The sequence below is a fragment of the Protopterus annectens genome, chromosome 9.part0 (assembly GCF_019279795.1).
Source record: "Protopterus annectens isolate FY-2018-M chromosome 9.part0, PAN1.0, whole genome shotgun sequence".
In the NCBI taxonomy this organism is placed as follows: Eukaryota; Metazoa; Chordata; order Ceratodontiformes; family Protopteridae; genus Protopterus; species Protopterus annectens.
Window position 1 is genome coordinate 1,623,952,654 of NC_056743.1, and position 22,095 is coordinate 1,623,974,748.

General features: G+C 39.2%; 1 protein-coding gene across 1 annotated transcript in view; it reads right to left on the minus strand.

Moving 5' to 3' along the window:
• Window positions 1-22,095, minus strand: part of LOC122810733 (latent-transforming growth factor beta-binding protein 2-like) — a 497,165-nt gene that overhangs the window by 398,394 nt on the left and 76,676 nt on the right. The gene's annotated exons all lie outside the window — the stretch shown is intronic.

Consider the following 22,095-nt stretch of genomic DNA (forward strand, 5'->3'; position numbering starts at 1 on the left):
ATAAACTTCCAAAAAGAGAATTCTACAGTACAGTGGCAGATCAAGATAATCTTCTTTTTTTACCTAGAAGTAAACCTCACCTTGTGATTCTGCAACAATCATTTACTCTTAGACTAACATTATAAAGTTGAGTAGTAGAATCTGATCATATTTTTAAGTTAGCAGTTTTCAGGTCATGTAGGCTAAGTTATGTGTGAAAGAATTATTGATAAAATGCACACTGTACTTGTTGTGTCCCTCACCACATTTTCCATTTTGTTCTGAAGTACTTCACAATGGCACATATTAACTCCACTTGACCACATAATAATTTACACCAATACTGCAAAAACTGACAGCACTATACTTATCAAGCCCTAAGAGACCAGCGTTCACTGATCACAGCTCTATGGACAGTGAATAAGACCATCTCAGACATGGCACCTCAAGAGATATATTGTTTACCTTTACATTTGGACAAAATTGTATGCTTTGTGTCAGCTGTCTATGTAATAGGGATTTACAGCAGTCAACAGGGAAACCTGAGGGAGACTCACAATCATCTACTTCAAGATCTTGGACAAATTCTTGATGTGATGATTTGCTATGTTGTAGATCATATTTAGTTTCCCTATTCCCAATGGGCCTGAACCACAATCACCATGAATGGTTTATGTGATAGTAACATCCTTTCTTTACTTCTTGCAGTTAAGGCATTGCCTTGTTCCATTACAGACATTTAAAGCAATAGGAAGGGCCCACATTACTTGATCTACAAGACAAAATGCAGTGCAAATGCCCTTATTAGTAATGTGATTTTTACCAGGAAGCTGCTTGAGTGCACATTGTTAAGATCGGGCACATATGTGGCACTGAGCATCACTTCTATCAGGAGTATCTAATAGGTGTAAGATGACAGTGCTTATCAGTGCATCATTCTGTACATACCTGATGCATAGTAATCTCTTTCACAAAATACAATTGTTTGCACTGCACAGGTGATCCAAGCTAGCACCTTGAGCCAAGCCTGAAGACACTAAAATGGCATTGTCAGCTAGGACTGAAAAATGTTATAATGGTAATAGTTGCTGAACCTGAGCTATCACTAAACATGAATTAGGGCTTTACATGTCATAGCATTATTCAGTTATTAAATTTCTATTTTTTTCGGCTTACCATATTGGTTTTATTTCCTCAGTTTATTGTACATGGTTAACTATAATACTATTTTGTGAACCTAGTCTGGCACTATTTCACATTATAAAATATTTGGTGACCAGATGTGTCTGCTTTTTGAGAGAACTGCAAATGAATCTGATGATCTTATCCTTACCATCTAGAGTGCTAAAATATTTCATGACTTGACATAAAAACTCATTATGAAAAAAACATCTTTTTTACTAAAACAGGAACATTCTTCTTTTAAATATTTTGTCCAAAACCCAGATGCCTGTTTTTCCATCACAGTCATTGACTGAGATATTTGTTGACATGGTTGCTCATTAATCACACATCTGGGGCACAAGGCAGCGTTCCTATTATGGGAGAGCTGGAAAGATGGTCACAAAATAGGAATATGAGAATGAAACTTCAGTTTTGTTGCTCTGCCTACAAGATAAAAGGGAATGGTAATTTTTGTCTGAGTAACTTAAAAGAGAACTATGTTTTAACAAGAAGACCAGACATACTGACTGTACAAACTCATGCAAGAACTCATGTTCAAGCAGAAGCACCAGCACGTATTGGAACTTATGTCAGTGTCTCCATATGCATGACACGATGAGGCACAAATCTGGATTGGAGGACAGGAATATTTAACATGAAAGGAACATCTATATGGAAGGCCTAATGCTACATTTACTACTAATGTGTAGAGTAACAGCAGAGGAGGAAGGAATAGTAAGGAAAGTGTGGGAAGAAAGGGAAGATGTGACTGACTTACCGTACCTCGCTGAGAGCATATTAGAGGAGGTTCTGCCGGGTTATGTTTAATTTGGTAATGCTGAATTCCTTATTCACTGTTTTCTAAAGGAAATCACTGCCAATGTGACTGTGGACTGTACATCACTAGTGATTCCTCTGATTTGTGTTTTCCTTTTGTTTCATGTTTCTTTGACTATAGAATTGGTATATGTAATTCCTGGTGATGTGGGGAGTTGGCAATCCCTGGCGGCTTGCAACTAGAAAAAAAATGCTCATTTTAAATGTTTTCATCCAGTTCCAGTTGAGTTCTTGGGCAGTTTAAGCATGTGAGGTGGATCCTCAATGATCTGTGCTTTGGAGACTTGTAGTGGAAGCAATGTGGTGAACAGTGCTTTATAACTGAACACATGACTGGTAGTTAGGGGAGGTAGAATATCAGACAGATGATGTTTACATGCTGAATATAGCATACTATCAAAGCAGAATGATCCTGGCTGACTAGGATGAGTGAGGGGAAATATGAAATAATCTACAGTTTCTGCATTTAATGAGGAATAAGAAGTAGGGTAGTGGATGTGTAACATATACATGCTCAACTAGCTGGAATTTTGTAAAGAATTATATGACATTTGTATATCAAACTGATTTCTACAGATGCTTGTGCTGAAAAATGTATTTGTAAAGCTGCTTGTGTTAAAAATGTACTAACAGCATACCCTGTTGGACAGAAAAATAAACATACATGTATTATTGTAACTTTGTAAATGTATATGTTTTAACAAAGGATACTGAAAGAGAAGTCAATCTCAATCCAGCTAACTTTGAAAATAGTTTGAAATTAAGTTATCTGACTTAGGCCATAAAGATTGTATCTTACAGTTCTCAATGCAGCCAGAGAAAAATGTCTGTACTAAAAACCTTTCTGCATTGTCTTTGGGGTGATCCAATTGCTACTTTGGAAGGGTCGAGGTTTAAAATTGTTTTATGACTTCCATGAGCTGCAGCAGATCTTAGTAAGGCTGTATATGTGTGTGTGTGTGTGTGTGTGTGTGTGTGTGTGTGTGTGTGTGTGTGTGTGTGTATGTGTGTGTGTGTGTGTTATTGATACATATGTGCTAAATCCTGATAGCTTCTAGCCAAGGAGAGTACCATGAGAACTAGAAGTCAGATGACCAGATGCATGTGATATCATTCTGTAATCATTACTAAACATTATATTTTAATACTAGGTGAGACTGAAGTCTATTTTTGAAACTTGACAGAAAAGGACCCCTCACCTCCTTCATCTTGCCTTGCTCTAGTAAGTAAATCATGGAATAGTAATTCTTTAGATCACTCAGGAAAATATAGTGAAATTAGTTAAATACCATTTTTCTGTATCTGTGTGAATCTTTACATCTATGTTATTTTAATATTTCCTGTGAGTGAAACTCTAGTGTTTACTGTAAATAGATATCTAGTATTTTCATATTCTTTACTTATTTAATATTAAGTATATTTAAACTTTTTATTGTGTCTGGTCTTTTAGAGAAAATTGTAATCTCTGAGAGTACTTATATATATATATATATATATATATATATATATGCTGACAGCTCTGGCAGCTCCTGAAAGCCTCACTGTTGGTCAGACTACCATTTATATTAATATTAATTTCACTTGGTTTAATTGGGTAACCTTGCAAGATCCATAGAGTAGCTGGCTTCGAAGTGTCTGGTGGTGGTATAACTACCTTATAGTCTGGGCAGAAGGGGGCATAGCTAGTAAATCTGTGTCATCCTTTTCCAGGTGTGTTTTTGTGTGTGTGTGTGTGTGTGTGTGGGTATGTGTGTGTGTGTGTGTGTGTGTGTGTGTGTGTGTGTGTGTGTGTGTGTGTGTGTGTGTGTGTGTGTGTGAAAGTCAAATTTCAAAGAATGTGTGTGTCAGCTGTTTGTAGCAGGGACATGAAGCACTGGTTTCACAGAGAGGGTGCTGAAGAACTTGGCTTGGACACTTGGCTGAAGTCTCAACTCTATAGCTGTGCCAGTGGAAAGTCTTATGGGGGACCTGGAGGGAAACAGATAGAGAAATCCAGACTCTGGAGTGAATGTGTTCCCTCAGTGCTGTTAAGGGAAATTGTGCTTGATGCAGACAGCTGCATCAAGAAATACTTGGTGCATCCATTTTTGTTCTAAATGAACATCCCTCTCCAGTGCCAGTGGTGAGGATTCAAGCTCCTTGTTTACTGGCCCAGAGCGAGGATGTTATATAAAATATTAGGTTACCTCACAAGCAAAAGTCAGGAAGTCATAAATACTGTTAGCAGTAGCCCTCCAAGCAAAAGAAGATGAACAGAGAGAGAGTGAGAATGTGGACAATGAGGTACAGTACATTAGTTCAAGGTGAGAATTGGTGCTGTGAAAAATATAAGTTTGCAAGTATGAGTGATGGAAAGGCAGAAACCTCTCTATATATAGACCCACACTGGGCATAGCACAGTGAGTAATAACTAAGGTGATGTGTTTAACTGCCCAGCTATTACACTGTTACACCCCAGAAGTGTAGAATACATTCAACCAAAAGATAGCAGAGCAAATTTGAGCTTAATATGGTGACTTCTGACTAGAGTGGTACATTTAAACTGATATCCCATATTTCAGCAGCATTAGGTACATTCACTAAAGGAGAGTCTCAGTTAGGCAGGGTAATTCTACATATAGCTAAAGCCTTCAATTACTTACTCACAGTTTAAACTGATCAAAGGTGTTTCAGGTGAGTCCCAGGAGTACTTTCTAGCTACTAAACAGTCATGTGGTCTGGCAAGGCAAGAGAAATCACTTTTAAAAAGAAAACTTAGTTGGGACTGTGGAATGTTGCATAATCATCTAGCTTTTGCCTTGTCACTCTTTTGTCCTATTTGTTCCCTCAATGACAGATTCCCATTTTCCAATTCATTCTGTTTCGAGATGAATTATGAGCTATTGGGTGTTGGCTATCCATATCAGGTATTGAGATTTTTTTAATTCCCTTATTTTTCTACAGGTGCCTAATTCTAGTTGTCACACTGCAGGAGGATCTGTTGTACTGCCACTTATATGACTGAGTGATTGCACTCATGAACGAGTCCTGTGATTCTTTTACAAACTGTTGAAAAGCCATGCACATGCCACTCAATTATCTGTAATGTGCCACAATTCTTAGCTTCCTCTATGCCTTAGTAATACAGCAGTTTAGACTGCCTTCCTTATGCCAAGATAGAGAAGCTGGCATCAGATATTCAATCTTACCGTTCCTTGTTGGACATTTTCTGTGTCACTAGTTGATCTTGGGCCACTATCAGCAATTTATATATCAGTACCACAGAGCCAACAGATAGGAGCAGTCTTGGACACCATTTGTGTGCTTGAGTAGATTGGTCTGTGCTCAGCTGGAATATGGAAGGTTTGGACAGGAGTCATATAGCAGCTTTCACTCCATCATGCGTAATGACAACTCTTCATTTTATGAGCTCCTTGCACATGTCGATTTGCTTTGGTAGCTCATATTCACATCTGTGCTCAGCCTCAGACTGAATGTATTATGTACCGGCAAAAACACTGTTGAAAAATTCTGTCAGATGGCCAGGAACACATCCTCAAAAAAACATTTTTACATAATGCCGACAAAAGGACTGTTGAAGAATTCTGTGTGCTCATTAGGAATAGGTCATAAAAAAAAAATATGAATATTTTTTCAAAAAATCATTTACAATGATGTAACAGGGTTTATATTAAATCACTGAATGCTTAAAAAAGTAAAACGGTGATTAATCTACCCTATGTAAGCAAAAGCTTACAATATCGAAGTGCTCTGTACAGATGTTTATGATGAAAAGGTATTTGTAAAAGTGTTGTCTTTAAAATGTATCTATAGTGTGCGCTATTGGAAGAGAACAGAAATGTACATGCACTATTGTAACTGTTTAAATGCATATATTTTAATAGTGGAAACTGGAATACAGAGGTTAACATCAGTCTAATAAGCTTTAGAAAAATATTTGAAATTAAATTACTTTATAGGCTGCAATAAAGAGTCTACCTCTCGAGTTTTCAGTGCAGTTAGAGACAGAGTCTGTGCTAGGAAGCTTTCTGTGTTGTGCTTGGAGTGAACTAATTGCTACTTTTGAAAAATGAAGGAAAACAATTGTGTAATGACTTATATGAATATGAAAGGTCATATACTAGTATTGACCACTATATAACAAAGATTACCTCAACTAAAGTCAAAAAATTACAAAGAGACATTAAGGCTTATAAGGATGTTGTAGCATATCCAAACCCCCCTAAGTCTCAGGGTAATTTTCTGAAAATTAACCCTTATCTACCGAAACATCCAGTGAGGCCCTGTGGAGAGGGTGATATAACATCAGTTATGGAGCAGAACAAGGGGGCCAATCTAGAGAGACTGAGTCTAGAAGGAGTGAATGGAGCAGGGGAGCAGGGAGATAATATTGATAATCCAAGTCAATTTGATACAGGGTTGGTCGGGGTAAATTTTCAATCACAAGCCTTGTCTCCTCAACAAACATCGAGCAGAATGACGAGAAACAAACAGAAATCGAGGAAGAACTGATGGAAGATGTTAGAATTCCTAATACCCGATCAAATAAACCCTTTGAAGTGATATATAACACAGGGAAGGACTTCAAAATATATAATTATTCAAATTTTGTTTTCTCCCAACCCCTTGTTGATATTTTAGCCAATGGCTTAACTTGTATACCCTCTAGACGTGCTAGTGTTGATAAGTCAATTTTAGACCTCAAACTCTTTGTGAGAAAGTTGAACTTGGCCCTTTTATTGGGAGAGACGGTCCAACCAAGGCCTATGTATTACATTCCAAGTACATATAATCCACCTTTGGCCCCTTGCTTGGGAGTGTTTGAACACATGTGTGATGTGGACATTAGGAATTTGCTTAAGTGTAAACGACACACCCACTTCAACATTTCCAAGATTGAATTGGACTCAGTGGAAGCTCTCAGTTCTTCTTCTATCAGAATAATGAAACCTGACAAAGGAGGTGGATTAGTAGCTATGGAACAGGATGAATATATAGATAGTCTTTTAGCGATACTTTCTACAGAGACCTATAGAGAAGTATCTAAGAATGAATTGAATATTAGTATGAACCGTGTGCAGTCATACTTTGAAGACATGTTCATCAGTGGGTCTCTGGATATGGACATTTACAATTTTATTTCAGTACCCTCACCACGCATTCCAACATTATTTGGGAATCCTAAGATTCATAAAAGTATTGGTGATCCCCCTATGCGCCAATTAGTGAACGCGAGGGGTAGTATTACTTATGCAGCAGCGAAGGTAGTAGACACCATCCTCAAACAATATGTATCGCAGGTACCACACATAGCCAGATTCTTGGTCCTTTTTGAAAAAAGTTGGACTAGCTACCTTTGAAGGAAATGCCTATTTTCTGACCATTGACGTCATTGATTTATATTCTTCAATTCCCCATGAGGTAGCACTTGAATGGATTCAATTGGAGATGATTTATTACCAATCTCCACCCAAAGAGATATCTATGGTGAGCGAATTGTTGAATATTATTTTGACATGTAACTACTTCACATTCAATAACAGATGGTTCCATCAGTTGATTGGTGTTCCTATGGGGTCTCCGTGTGGCGCCAGTGTAGCTAATTTGGTCATGACTCATTGGGAAAGAACATTTGCCTTTCCCAATAATATTATTCAAGAGAAAGTTGTTCTGTACATAAGATTCTTGGATGACATTTTTATCCTGTTTAATGGCTCACTGGAAGAAGCCCAAGACCTAGTGATTGGCTTCAATAATTCGTCTGACTTCTTGAAATTTACTTGTACAATAGACATGGAGAAGATATCCTGTTTGGATGTGGAACTTTATAAAGACAGAAGTCTAGGTCAGTTTGGAGCCAGAATCCATCGGAAATCAACTTTCTCTAATTCTTATCTACATTATGATAGTGACCATCCGCTTCATCAGAAAAAGGCTATAGTCAAAGGACAACTTGTAAGAGCAGCTAGGATGGTGTCAAGGGATAGTGAATTTTTGGAAGAGTGTGATTTCATAGCCAATTTATTTCTGGATCGAGGTTATCCAGAAACCTTGATTGGTGAGTTGTGTCTTGATGTTAAGGCCAAGCGAGCTAATGGCTGTTTTTCTTCTATCTTGAGTCATGTTGTTTCTGAATTGAGTCATTCACCATCATCTGTATGCCCTGATTTTCAAGGAAACATGTCCAGGTCCAATTTTATTTTAACTTTTAATACAGATGCCAATGACATAGTTACTATAATTAAGAGGAACTGGCGATTACTATCCCCTGAGTTACTTGGAGGTCCAATTTTTGATAAAGCCCCATTGATAACATACAGAAGGGGCCCTAACATCAAAAATATTCTGGAATCTACGCGAAATTTAGTAACACCAAGATCAGGGATGTATAAATGTAATATGTGCAAGTATTGCAGATTTGTCCAGGCAGGTACAGCCTTTACAGTTAAGAACAGGAAATTCCTCATCAGGGGACGTTTCACTTGTTCCAGTACCCAAGTGGTATACCTTGCTCAATGTTCATCATGCCCCAGTTTTTACATTGGCAAGACTGAGAGGAAACTCCAGGAAAGAATGTACGAGCATTTGTATGCTATAAGAAGAATGAAAACGGACAATGCTTTGGCTATGCACATCCAGAATAACCCAAACCATGAGTTTACATTTATGGTTATAGATCAACTGTATAATACCAATTCTTATGGACCTGAGACATATAGATTAGAATGTAACGAGCTTCTTTGGCAATTAAGATTGGAAGCATATCGCCCCCCTGATCTCAACAGCTCGTTATCCATTAGTTGCTTTTTAAAACTTAAACGTTTGAAGAGGTGATGAGCTGTTTATTCTCACAATCTTTTAAAATGAGAGTCAAAAAATGAAAAATGAGAGTCGACAAATTAATGGTTTTATAACTCTTTATTAGTCGACAGTGGTGGAGGGTTAATAGTTATTAGTTATTGTTATGATTATACATCATGATTATTATTTTACAATATATATTATTGATTCATATTTTATTATTTAGTATTTTTAGGTCTAGATACGCTAACTTTTAGACCTGTTTTATTTAATGACAGTATTAAACCTATACTGAGTAGCCTAAATGTATGTTATATTATATGTTACATGTCACATTTTATATTTTTATTTATATTTTTATTATTTTTATTATTTAGTGAGATATGATTAATATTATTTTTCTTGGGTAGCTGTTCTAGTTATTTAGATGCTTAGGACAGTATGCATTAATTTCATTATATTTATTATATTCATTACATTAGTTATTTTACTTGAAAGCAGGCAAGATACAATGTATGCATAGGTAATCTTTGATTAGGAAGCGCTTCCATTATTAGTATTTATACTGTAGGTTGAACACCATTATTTTTATGTTATTTTATATATTTTACACATTTATCTACTTTATACAGTTTAGTAATCAAAATATTGGGCTTTTTTCTTTCAGTTTCAAAGCCTGCTATTATTACAGTCTCGGTGTATGAATTTTTTATTATGTTAATGGAGAATTACAAATTCATCTTAGTTAGCTGTGATCTGTACCTTTAAGGAGCTAAAGGGAGAGCAAGGGGCGAGGTTAAGTGTTTTAATGCTGGCATTTAAACTCACTTGTAATGGTGTAAATGTTTTGCTTGTCTGAAGAAGTTAGTGCAAGGTACTAATGAAAAGCTTTTATAGTGGCTTAATAAAATTTGTTGTTTTTCATATTTTTTACGTTTTGGACTGGCCTGAGTCAAGTTTTTGGCTTTTGAATTAGCGGTGGTTTTCGCTAGTTTCTTTTTCCGGTCTTGAAAGTTTATTTCTTAAGCTTTAGAAAAATATTTGAAATTAAATTACTTTATAGGCTGCAATAAAGAGGCTACCTCTTGAGTTTTCAGTGCAGTTAGAGACAGAGTCTGTGCTAGGAAGCTTTCTGTGTTGTGCTTGGAGTGAACTAATTGCTACTTTTGAAACATGAAGGAAAACAATTGTGTAATGACTTCCAACATCAGTCAAAGACCTGAGGAAAAGCTGTTGTCTGTATATTTTTACAGGTAGATGCTAAGTGCTGCCAGTAATGGGGGTTTTGGGCTGGGAACTAAAAGTCTGATGACCAGAAATGATGTAATTCTGCAAGCTATACCAGCAGTAATATTTTAGATGTTAATCTGAGAAGTCTCTTAGTGAGAGAGATCATTCTGCATTATGTCTTGGACCTGATGACAGCAAGAAGATCCAGCCACCACATCTGCCTTGCTCTATTAGTAAGTTCTTAGGTTATAGTATAATTATCCTAGATTCTGCCAGGAATATAGTGAAGCTTAGTTTAGATACTTTGCTTTATTTATTTAAGACTGTCCTGCAATGTTGTTTTAAATATTTATTGTGGTGTTGAACTCTGATGTCACTGTAAATATATATTTAGTATTGTCTTGTCCTTTTATTGTTTATTATTAAATATATTTAAACCTTTCATTGGGGCTGATCTGTGTAGAGATATTTAAGTGTTGAGAGTACTTGCATATTTATTTTGTGACACTGTGTGGGCCACTCCTAATAGCTTTGTTCTTGGTCAGACTACCATTTGTATTAGTATTAATATTACATAATAACATTGGACAGTTTGTTAAGGGCCCTAAAGTATCTGATAAGGAATGACTGATGGCAGTGATAACTATCTTATAGTCTGGGCAGAAGGGGGCATAGCTAGTAAATCTGAGCCAGCCTCTCGCTGGTGTGTGTGTGTGTGTGTGTGTGTGTGTGTGTGTGTGTGTGTGTGTGTGTGTGTGTGTGTGTGTGTGTGTTTCTGTAAATTAAAACTCAAAGAGAGTGTGTATCAACTACTTGGGCAGGGACATGAAGCACTGATTGGACAGAGAGGGTGTTGGAGGTCTTGGCTTGGTCACTGAGCTGAGATCTGAACTCTATATCTGTGGCAGTGGAGAGACTTACTGTGGATCTTGAGAAAGAGGGAGAAATCAGCCCCGGACTGACTGTGGTCTCTATCTGCTCTTAGGGGAAATTGCACTTGATGCAGAGAGCTGCATCTGGAAATACAGTGTGTACCTGTTATCCTCTGAGTGAATATCCCTCACTGTTGCCAGTGGTGAGGACTGAGGCTCCTTGATTACTGGTCTAGTGGTAGGTCACCACATTTGGTTGGCAGTGGTGGGATATCCATATCACATTTGGCTTGCAATGGTGGGATCACCACATCACATATTGTGATTCAGTGGTGTGGATATTAAACTCCTGTAGCCTGTAAACAGTGGCCACTAAAAAGGTGTATGTACTCTTAAGCAGCCATATTGTAGACACTCATTGTTTCATATCACAATAGTTTTATTTATTTTTTGTTATCTTAGTTAGTCAGGGAGAGGAGGCAAGGATGTCAGCACAGGATTATGGCAAGCTGACAGGGAGCCAGTTGGCTGAGATATGCCAAACCAAAGGGCTGGTGCATGCCAACCTGACAAAAGCAGAAATGACTTCAGCCTTAGTTGCAGCTGCATCACAGACCAGCAACTAGGAGGACAACTAGATGGGACTTGGGGATGTACAACTTTCAGAAAATGGACAGTTCAAGTTTGCGTCAGAGGACTTAAAAATCCATCTGGAGATAAAGAGATGTGAACTGGAGGGCAAACAGTTGGAACTAAAATCAGCAGAGAGACTGTGGCATTTGGAGACTGAAGAAAAGGAGAAACAGATGGCATTTGAATCAGCAGAGAGACTGAGATGTCTGAAAGCCAAAGAAAATGAGATACTGAGACATTTGGAGGATGAAGAAAATGAGAGACAGATGCAACATGAAAAGGAGATGCTGACTCTTTGCCAGGGTTATGGAAGCAATGGGGAAGGGAATAACTGAACCCCAGATGCAATAAAGGTCAGTAGATTTCTTCCACAATTTACAGAGGGCGATAATTTGCTTAGTTTCATTTAAATGTTTGAAAGGGTTTGTAAACAGTATAATGTTGCCCAAGGGATATGGGTATGGTTCCTGAACCCCTTACTCCATGGTAAAGCTGAAACTGCTGTTTCTAAATTGTCTGATGCTGATTGCTTAAATTATAATACAGTTAAAAATTGTTTATTGGAGTGTTTTAAGTTAACACCTGAATCTTATAGAAAACAGTTTCATGACCATAGACACAAGGTAGATGAATGTATGTGTGAATATATTGCTGAAATAGGCAGTTATTTTCATAGGTGGGTGAGTGGGTGTCAAGTCACCAGTTTTGAAGGGCTGGCAGAGCTTTTGGTGAAGGAGCAACCCTTAGTACTTTGTCTGAGGACATGAGAATCTGGTTGGCAGATAGGGAATTCAATACCATAGATGAGTTCGGGAAAAAGTAGACCTATACCTAGCAAGCAGGGCATCACTGCACAGGAAAGGGATACCCAATGCTGTGCATGGATATAAGGGAACCCATGGTGGGCCCCCAAAACCACCCCAGCAGAGTCCGCCAGTAACAGGGGAAGCTACTAGTTCAGGTACATGGCCAGGATCAAGGGTTAAATGTTTTAAATATAACTAATGGGGCTATGTAGCATATAGATGTCCATGGAGGCAAGGTGGGGAGCAAAAGATAGGGGAGCCAGCAAGTGGGAATGACAGAATGCCAGCAGTAAGTTTTCTGGAGACAACAAAGGTATCAAACTATCACAAGAGGTTATCTCCTATCTTAGCAGGTGGAAAATAGGCTACTACTAAGAGACACACAGCCTCTGAGCTAACCATTGTGAAGCCTGCAATGGTTAAAGAGAAGCACTACTTGCTTGGGCAGTCTACTCCAGTCAGAGCTTTAGGATGGACCCCATTCCAAATACCTTTGGCTATGGTTTACCTTGACTGGGAAGGTGGAAAAGGAAGGAAGCAAGTATGTGTGTTTGAGGATATCCCTGCAGATGTCCTGATAGGGAATGATTTTGATAATGCAGTGCCTTGTATGCATGCAGTTGCACACAGTTAGGTTTGAAGACAAGCATGTGGGTCTGGTAGCCTGGTGGGACCCAGACAGACTGCACACTTGAAATCACGACTGGTGAGGTGGTTACTTCAGAGAGGGAGCTACCCGGTAGCAGTGAGACTGAAGGTGAGCCACAGCTGCTGGTGGGTACTGATGTTCCCTTGAATAGAGTGACTGCAAGGAAAGACGTGATTAGTAGTACCCAGGCTGACAATGACGACCGCTGTCAGATGATATCAGACTTCCTGTGGAAGGGGAGCTGGGAAGGCTTACAAAGAAACAGTTGAAACATGCTCAGCTCTAAAACCCTACATTACAAGGCTTAAGGGATGTAGCCAGGGAGGAGCCTGATTCTTAAGGAAGAGAGCAATCTGTATACTGGGACAAAGGGTTACTGTATAGAGAATGGACCCCTGAGAGGGGCTAGAGTGTGAGAGAATGTAGCGGTTGGTAGTGCCCAGAGTCTACTATCTGGCACTTCTAGCCATAGCCCATGACATTCCCTGTGCATGTCATATGGGCATAAAGCATACCAAGAGACATATTATGCAGAACTTTTATTGTTCTGAGCTTTCTGGAGATGTAACTGGGTACTGCAGGACCTGTGAGCAGTGCCAAAAAGTAGGCAAGGCAGGAGAAAAGGTTAAAGCTCCTTTGACGCCTTTGCCTGTGACTGAGGAGCCATTTCAGAGGGTAGCTATGGATATTGTGGAGCCTCTGAGTACCCGAAGTTTAACAGGGAAGAAGTACATCTTAGTGGTAGTAGATTATGCTACCAGATACCCTGAGCCAGTGGCTCTGTCCTCCATTGAGGGAGAAAAAAAATGGCAAATGCTTTGTTAGAGATTTTCAGCAGGGTACATTTCCCAACAGAAATACTGAAAGACAGAGATAATAATTTCATGTCAGACCTGCTGGCTTGTCTGCGGGAGGGCTGTGGGATGAATCATCTAATGACCACCCCCTACCACCCTCAGACTAATGGTCTGATGGAGGGGTTAAAATCTACACTAAAGACCATGCTACAGACATTTGCAGACCAGTTTAAGAGGTAATGGGACAAATATTTACCCCATCTGTTGTTTGCTTACAGAGAGTTACCCCAGGAATCCACAGATTTTCTCCCTTTGAGTTGCTGTATGGGCATAAGGTGAGGGGACCTCCACATTTGATTCTTGATGAATGAGAGGGTGAGTGTGAATCCCACAAGGAACCTGTTGTAGCATATGTCCTAAACCTCAGGACAAGGCTTAAGGAACATATGGGCTTAGCCCAGGAGCAGAAGCCCAACATCAGAAAAAGGTCTGGTATGGCAGGAATGCTCGAGCTAGAAAGTATGCGGTGGGGCAGCAAGTTATGGTTCTCATTCCTGTCAGACACAACAAGCTGCAGGCAGCTTGGGAGAGACCCTTCAAACTGGTACTGGGTCAGTGATGTTAAATACATTCTAAAACTGCTAGGTAGGAGGCAGAGGCAGAAACTGTACCTTGTTAACATGATGAAAACTTACCAGGATATGGAGGCCCTAGTGCTAAGTATTTGCACTAGGAGGCAGGAGGAGTCTGAGGGGGATCTATGGCTACTGGGAGCCAGCCAGCAAAATCCCAAGTTACTATGGTGGAGCCTAGGGTTGCAGGCATATGATATGACAGTGCAGAACCACAGTGGAGTTAGCAATGCCAATGCAGATGGGCTCTCAAAACAGGGAAAGGGGCAATGTATTCCCAGATAGGCTCATTCCTCTCAAGCAATGTTTCTCAAGGGTTACTTGAAAAGCTAGTTTGAGTCTTCAAAGGGGGGAAGAAGTGTGATGAAAGGAGATACTGCCAGCATAGCTATCTGGAATTGTTTAAATAATTATATGTCATTGGTGAATATTGAAATGATTTATACAAGATGCTTGTGTTACAAGCATATTAGAAATGTATGTCGTGTATATCAAACTACTCTGTACAGATGTTTGTGTTGAAAAGGTTTTTGTAAAAGTGCTGTGTTTAAAATGTATTCAAAGTGTGCCCTACCAGAAGAGAACAGAATTGTACATGCACTATTGTAACTCTTTAAATGTATATGTTTAACAGAGAAACTGGGATACAGGAAGTTAACCTCAGTCTAGTAAACTTTAGAAAAATATCTGAAATTAAATTACTTTATAGGATACAATGAAGAGGTTACCTCTCAAGTTTTCAATGGAGCTAGAGACACAGAGTATGTACTAGGAACCTTTCTGTATTGTCCTTGGAGTAAACTAATTGCTACTTTTGAAGCATGAAGGAAGACAATTGTTTGATGACTTCCAGCATCTGCCAAAGATCTGAGGAAAAGCCCTTGTCTGTGTATTTTTACAGGTAGATGCTAAATGCTGCCAGCTTCTAGCAATGGCGTTTTTGGCCTAGGAACAAGAAGTCAGATGATCAGAAATAATGTCATTCCACAAGCTATTGCAGCAGTGATATTTTAGATATTAATTTGAGAAGTGTCTTGGTGAGAGAAACAGAGCTTTCTACCTTATGCCTTGGACCTGACAACAACTAGAAGATCCATTCACCACATCTGCCTTGGTCTATTAGTAAGTTCTTAGGTTATAATATAATTATATTAGATTCAGTCAGGGATATAGTGAAGCTTAGTTTAGATAGTTTACTTTATTTATTTGAGACTGTTCTGCAATGTTGTTTTAAATATTTTTTGTGATTTTGAACTCTGGTGTCACTGCGAATATATATTTAGTATTGTCTTGTTCATTTAGTATTTATTATTAAATATATTTAAACTTTTCATTGTGGCTGATCTGTGTAAAGATATTTAACTTTTGAGAGTACTTGCATATTTATTTGGTGACACTGTGTGGCCCACTCCTAATGGCCTTGTTCATGGTCAAACTACCATTTCAATTAGTATGAATATTACACAATAAGATTGGACACCCTTTGTTAAGGGCCCTAAAGTAGCTGATAAGGAGTGACTGGTGGCAGTGATAACTACCTTATAGCCTGGGCAAAAGGGGGCATAGCTAGTAAACCTGTGCCAGTCTCTCCCAGGTGTTTGTGTGTATGAAACCTCAAAGTGTGTGTGTGTGTGTGTGTGTGTGTGTGTGTGTGTGTGTGTGTGTGTGTGTGTGTGTGTGTGTGTGTGTGTGTGTATGAAACCTCAAAGAGTGTGTGTGTGTGTGTGTGTGTGTGTGTGTGTGTGTGTGTATGTATCAGCAACTTAGCCAGGGACACGAAGCATTGGTTGGACAGAAAGGGTGCTGGAGGTCTTGGCTTTGTCACTCAGCTGAAATCTCAGCTCTATAGCTGTGCCAGTGGACAATCTTACCAAGGATCTGGAGAAACAGGGAGAAGCCAGCCCCAGACTGACTATGGTCTCTATGTGCTCTTAGAGGAAATTGCACTTGACACAGAGAGCTGCATTTGGAAATACCGTGTGTACCTGTTATCCTCCCAGTGAATGTCCTCCTCTGTTGCCAGTGGTGAGGATGGAGTGGGTCATCACAGCCATTATGGCAGAACTTCAGAGACAATGGTGGAATGGGAATACAGAGGGCAAATGGGGAGTTTTAGGCCTGGATTTATTACCTTGTTTACCAACACTTATTTAACAAAGTAGTTTTGTGCCTCAAACCTGCAAGAGAAATGATAATCTGTGTCTAAGTACACTAAATGAGGAATACATTTTCAGAAAGATTGCTAGTCAGACTTATTAAATCTACAAGTAAAAGCAGCAACATCTATTAGAAGTCACAGTTTGAGGAACTAACTCTGCATAAAGTATGGATAGCATTTTAGTTTGCAGGATGGGATTACATGAGATGGAAAGCAACATCTGTATATGGGCATGCTATTGCATTTACCAGAGATATGTACAGCATTAGTAGAAGAAGAAGAAATAATAATAATAATATAGGAAAATAGCAGGTTTGGGTTGAGTGCATTGCATTCATGGCTAGAGGTTTGGGGAGGTGGTGTGGGTGGAGGATGTGTGACAAGAGTTTAAATGAATATGGCATAGTGTGAAAGTCCAGTCATTCTGTGGTGCAAAGATTGAATGGAGGAGGTCAGCATAACCTGGAGTGCCTCTGTTCAGCATTCAGCAGAATATTAGCTCACATGGAACGATAACAGATATAAATACTGCCACCAGCAGGTCTCCAATAGAAATAGGTGAGGGAAGTAATGATGGAAATGGACTACATGTAAAAGTCTTATTGGGCCTGTTAAATCATAATGTGTTGTATTTTCAATATTTGCAAAGCTTTTCTTGCAATTTTCACTGTTTACAAAGCATCTGTTTGGTTTGTTCTATTTTCCCACAAAGCAGTGTTTTAAGTAACTGATTTGTTTGTTGTTTAAAACATCCTTTAGTGTCTGCTTGCCATTTTCTACTGTTTAAAACATTTGTTAGTGTCTCACTGTTGTTTTTCTACTGTTTATAACATTTTTAGTGGTTCCTGCCTAAATTAGTGTAGCTATTTGCTGTAGCATAGTCCAGATACAGGTTTGTGCATCTGGGTCTGTTTGTAGTTGCTGTTGTATTATGAGCACATTTTCCAAGCCATCATTGATTGGAAGGGGCCCTTCTGCACCCTTATGAGAGAAATTGGCTGATTGGAACCTGTTTGGTGAAGGGTGATTGGTCTAGGGCTTGCAGTCATACCAACCAGGAAAAAGAAAAGAAAGAAAAGGAGCAAAAGACCTTGCAAAACTGACAAAGAAAGAGACAACAGTTATGGAGGACCAACAAACCTAACAAAAACATGATCCTTAGGCCAAAAAAAAGGACTAAGGAAAAAACCCTAACAGCAAGCATAACAAGTCCTACAAGCCTGAGAATGAGAATGAAAACAGTAAGGAAGGCCTGGCAAGAAATTTGACAAAAGGAAGAAAATAAAAAAAGAAGCAAAACACCAAACAGAACTACAGTACATAAAACCTTAACAAAGAGCAACATCTTGCCAATATCCAAACACACAACCCAATGAAACCAAATAGATAAAAGTAAGAAATGAATACTATATCAAATGCAAAAGTCCTGTAATACTGTGAAACGAGAACAAAAAAGATGAGGCCACGAGAAGGGTAAAACACTGGGGAAGCCCACAACAAAAAGGAGTGAAGTAGCTGGTGGAATACACTCCATAAAGCAAAACAGGAGAATGTGGCTTTACTGGAAAGGCTCACCCAGACTCTGCCACAGCTTACTGTGAGGGAAAGATTAGTTTGCTTATTTTACTTTTTATTTTGTATTACTGTATTGCCTTTTTCTATTTTATATACTATGATTTGTTTTCTTTAAACTGTGTTTTACATGTATTCTGCTTTTAACTGCATATTAAAACTTGAAAAGAGACCACAGCTCTGTCTCTTGTGAGTCAGACAGAATTTTCACCCCCACCCTGTCATTGTTGTGTTCTTAAACACCACTGTCTTTCTATTGCCTGCCCCTTATGTTAATTTTACCATAGATCTTATTCCCTCTCTCCTTTCACTGGCTGGTATGAGTAAGCACAAAATGATCATTTTGTGAACTCACTCCCCTTCAACTATTTTAACTTATTGGCCATACTACTGTATTCCATAATACCAGAACACAAAAGTCTATCTTGCTCTTTTACAAATAGTGGCTCTCCACTAAAACTTAACTTTTTAGACAGCTAAAACTTATGTTACCCACTTTCATATCTAACTGCTTAGTGCACACTGCAGTGTTTAGGATAAATAATTTTTTCCCAACTTACCTTTAAGCATCTATTGCAATATCACCAGTTATTGGAGAGGTGGTGCTGCAGTAGCGTTATCGCCTCACAGTTAGACGTTGCCCGTTTGATTCTCAGAGCATCTTCTGTGTGGCGACATGTGTGAATGGGCATTCCTTCGTTGAAGGTTGTGCATTAGGCCCAGCAAGCCAGCATGTAAAACTCTACTGCCAATCATTAGCGGACCAGAGTTCCGCTGTGGTGACCCCTAACCGGGAAAAGCCGAAAGACACAAACAAATTGGAGAGCCTGCATTCTGACTCTCAGTAGTCATCTTGGGATTAGTGCTTCTGTTTTCTCCTCGTGAGAGAAGGAGTACAGGGGCATTATTTCCTGGAGACTGCTGATCACCAGAAAGCTAAATAACTGCTTTATAGGTGACAACTTGGAATCTGTGCTTATATTCTGATCCTAGTGAGAGAAGAACCAGAGTGCATTGATTCCTGACTGGTTGGAGAGTGAGTGCCTGTGCTTAATGTACCTGATTGTCTTGTTGCTATCCGAGCCATCTACCAGAAAAATGCTACAAGCCTACAGACCCTTTCATCTTCTGGTAAAAGACTGTGCATCACCAAGCAGGCTGTGGCCTGCTTGTCTTCTCAAGATTGGTGCTAACATTTTGCTTCTGGTGAGAGAAGAAGCAAAGGAGCATTGTATCCCAACAGAGTGCAGCTGTGGTGAGACCAGCATTAGTAGTAGCAGGCAGTAGCCATTCATTATACTCTCTTTTCATCATTCTTGAAAAGTTGATTCTTTGTTTACAGTAAGTACTGATTGATTTGTTTTTAACTTCAGAATATCTGCCTAAATATTTCATCCTTAAATTTTCAGGGTTTATGTGTTAGTTTCCCCTCTAGAGTTTGGCAGTGCTCTGTACAGACACCTTGAGTGACATCTTTTCCTGTAAAAGCCCAGTTCATATTTCTCTAATACCTAGTTGCACACAGGACAACTAGTTTGCAGTGACAAGCACTGTTCACATAGTTGCAAACCAGATACTCCTGACAGTGGTTGATATTCTCACTCCAACTGTCAAATAAATAAAAAGGGTCTGTTGCCATGAATATGAACTTTCCTACTGTCTTGTTACCAGCTTGATGGATATGGGCATCCTGAGGCAATGTAGAACTTGCTTCATGTTTACTGACAACTAGTTAATTCTCAAACAAACTGATATGGTATGTAAGAGATGTATTTACACAAAGCCACCGGAGGCAAAGCTCTCACATAAAAGTACTCCTAATGTCAATAAGGTTGTCAGTAGTACACATGCTGCATCTATCACGCAAAATTCATAGCAGACATATAGAACCACATATGCTGAGGTACTTACATGTAACCTTCCTAAACCACAAAGACCTCCTAGATGAAGTACACATAATAAATACCCTCAGCAGCCCCAAATGCACTCTTTCAAAACAACACCCACATCAACACAGAGCTACATCTCATGAAGCCTCTACCTCTAAGCCCATAAGGCAAGTCATCACACAATCCAACATTCTAGCCATTGGAGAGTCCATTGTGAGACACACTGATTACATCTCACTAGGCTGAGTAAGGGTAAAGTTACAGTCAGTTAATTATCAGGGGCTAGGATCTGCCACATTACGCATGCACTCAGGTCATTGGATCACAGTTACTAATATGACTCACTCATAGTCCATGTAGGTGTAAATGACCTGAGACGTACCTCCCTAGACTATATGACGAGAGATGCCATGGAGCTCTCAGAATATGTGTTTCAGGAGAGCCTAGCATTGAGCAGCATTTTACCTTCTCCAAGGATGATGCCACAATACGAACAAAAGATGATTGACTTTAATAAATGACTTAGTTTCTGGTGTCATTCTAAGGGGGTACAATATTTGTCAGCATGGAAGGAGATGGTCAACAGACCACGCTGATTTGCCAGGGATGGTCTGTACAGCTCCCCGTTAGGCTTTTGAATATTGGCTAAAACACTGTCTTCCCCATAGTGCCATTTTTTAGGCAATGCCAAACTGAAAGTGCTTCCAATATAGCAAATCAAAACCAAGAAAATCTAAAGGTTTTACTGCTCAATGCTAGTTGTCTAAACAAAAAACTCCACTCCTTAGAAGCTCTCTTTACCCTAGAGAATGCTGATGTCTGTGCAGTCACTGTGACAAGGTTTAAAGATGTGGAGAGCACATCAGCAGTGCAAGGTTATAATGCTTTCCACACATTTAAACCAGCTACTTCACAGGCAGGCACAAAAGGTGGAGGTGTTTCTATTTACATCAAAAATAAAAATACTTCAAGGCTGGTCAAAGAGGACAATGTACTTGAGCTGCTCCACGTTCAAATCACCATAGGTAAAATCCAGTACCACTTCTTTGCAAGCTATAGGTCCCCCTCTATGATCAAAGAAACCCATACCATGTATTTAAACTTATTAGAAACACTAACCATCCAATACCATATTCATGGGTGACTTTAATTACTCTACTATTAAATGGAAATCTTGTATGACACCAAATGCACAGACACAGATTCCTGGATTTTGTAACAGAAACTCCCTGGACCAGATAGTCAATACACCAACCAGGGGTGCAACCATACTGGAGCTGGCCCTTAATAATATGGGAAACTGCAACACAACCCCTACTGTAATGTCTTCCCTGGTAAGGTCAGACCACAAAATGGTCTTCTTTGAAGTAAAAATAAAACCCGGACCCCCAGCTAAACCTGGAATGTTCAGGAACTATTCTAAGGCTAACCTCCCACTATTAAGGGAGAACCTGGCAAAATGTCAAGCCCCCATAAACCCTGAGAACACTTCTGCCTATGCAGAACTGTTCACAAAAACCCTGTACAAACATGATAATAGATGCATTGAGGTAAGTTTGGCCTCCCAGGCCAAGGGCAACCACAAAACACTGTTTAGCTATGTTTGCAACCTCAAAAGCAAGACACAATTGTGTGCAGAGCTCATTGCAAATGGAGCCACTTGTACTGAGTCAGAAGCTATAGCAAACCTCCTGGCTGATAAATTCAGCTCCAGCTTTTCTCCTCACTCCCCCTCAACCTTCCCACAAGAAATATAATCAAATATAACTCCCCCTACTATCAGTATGGAACAGGTCCTTAATGTGCTCTCTAAGACCAAGAATACTGCATCAATGGGCCCAGACAACATCCCAGGATGCCTTCTAAATAGCATGAAACATGATCTATTAGGGCCTCTGGAATTACTATTCAACTCTAGCCTCCAAACAGGCTTCATGCCTCATGAATGGAGAAAGGCAGCAGTCATCACTTTGCACATAGGTGGGCCATCTACAGACCCTCCAAACTACAGACCCATAAGTCTCATTAGTCTTATATATAAAGTCATGGAAAGAATTATCATGGAAATGATCACTA